This window comes from Marmota marmota, unplaced genomic scaffold (assembly GCF_001458135.2).
Source record: "Marmota marmota marmota unplaced genomic scaffold, marMar, whole genome shotgun sequence".
Taxonomy (NCBI): Eukaryota; Metazoa; Chordata; class Mammalia; order Rodentia; family Sciuridae; genus Marmota; species Marmota marmota.
In genome coordinates this window covers 17,514,893-17,515,727 of record NW_026000240.1, presented here as the reverse complement: position 1 = coordinate 17,515,727, position 835 = coordinate 17,514,893, and the positions used below count along the sequence as shown (strand labels likewise).

Here is an 835-nt window from a genome sequence, read left to right as displayed (position 1 = left end):
GTGGATTCCGCTGGGAAGGAATTCTGTCGGCGGAACTCTGGTGATGTCACCTCTCTGCTATGGCGGGCCCCAGGCTCCTTGCCGGAGTGTCCGAAGGGAGGGGTGGGACTGGTCTGTCTCTGGTTGGTTTCAGCTCCCGGTTTGCTATTTCATGAAGGCTTGTAGAGAGACCTCTTCCTAGAGTCCCTGCACCGCTCCTGCTGTGCTGCGCCACGGAGGCTGTCCGCCCACACGCGGGGGCTGCATGCCAGCAGCCGACAGTCGCCGAGTCGCGCGGGCAGCGGGTGGCGGGTCTGGACCTCTGCGCTGCGTGGCGGAGATTCACTCGTCTAGGGCAAACTGTCACCTCCAAAGATCTTACCAATTCCCGGCCGGTCTCTCTTTAGTGGAATTTTGCTAGGAGTTTGTCAGCAGGTCGAATCTAAGCGTATCCATGCGTCTCTCTGACCCCGTTGTTGCGGAGGTACTGAAAGCACTGCCTCCCCACTCTCCACCATGTTGGATCCCCCTACAGCACCCGGTATTCCCAGGCGGTCTCCCATCCAAGTACTAACCAGGCCCGACCCTGCTTAGCTTCCGAGATCAATCGAGATCGGGCGCGTTCAGGGTGGTATGGCCGTAGACCAGATTTTTCTCAGTGAGTCTGACCCCACCTGAATCATAATGCTGCATTCCTGAATTCAACCACATGGAAAATTCTTCCTTAGACACAAAAAAATTGAATATTCTAGAGTGACAAGAGGGAGACTTTTGCTTTGAAATTCAGACATTTTATGAATTATTTAAATATTTTCCAAAGATTATAATTTTAGGGACAATTTCTATTGTTTGTTAT

General features: G+C 52.6%; 1 non-coding gene across 1 annotated transcript; it reads right to left on the bottom strand.

The window, feature by feature from the left end:
* Nucleotides 1–505: 505 nt before the first annotated feature.
* Nucleotides 506–624, bottom strand: LOC125613645. The gene has a single exon (XR_007344212.1). It is a non-coding gene; the product is annotated as a 5S ribosomal RNA (ribosomal RNA).
* Between the last annotated feature and the right edge of the window lie 211 nt (nt 625–835).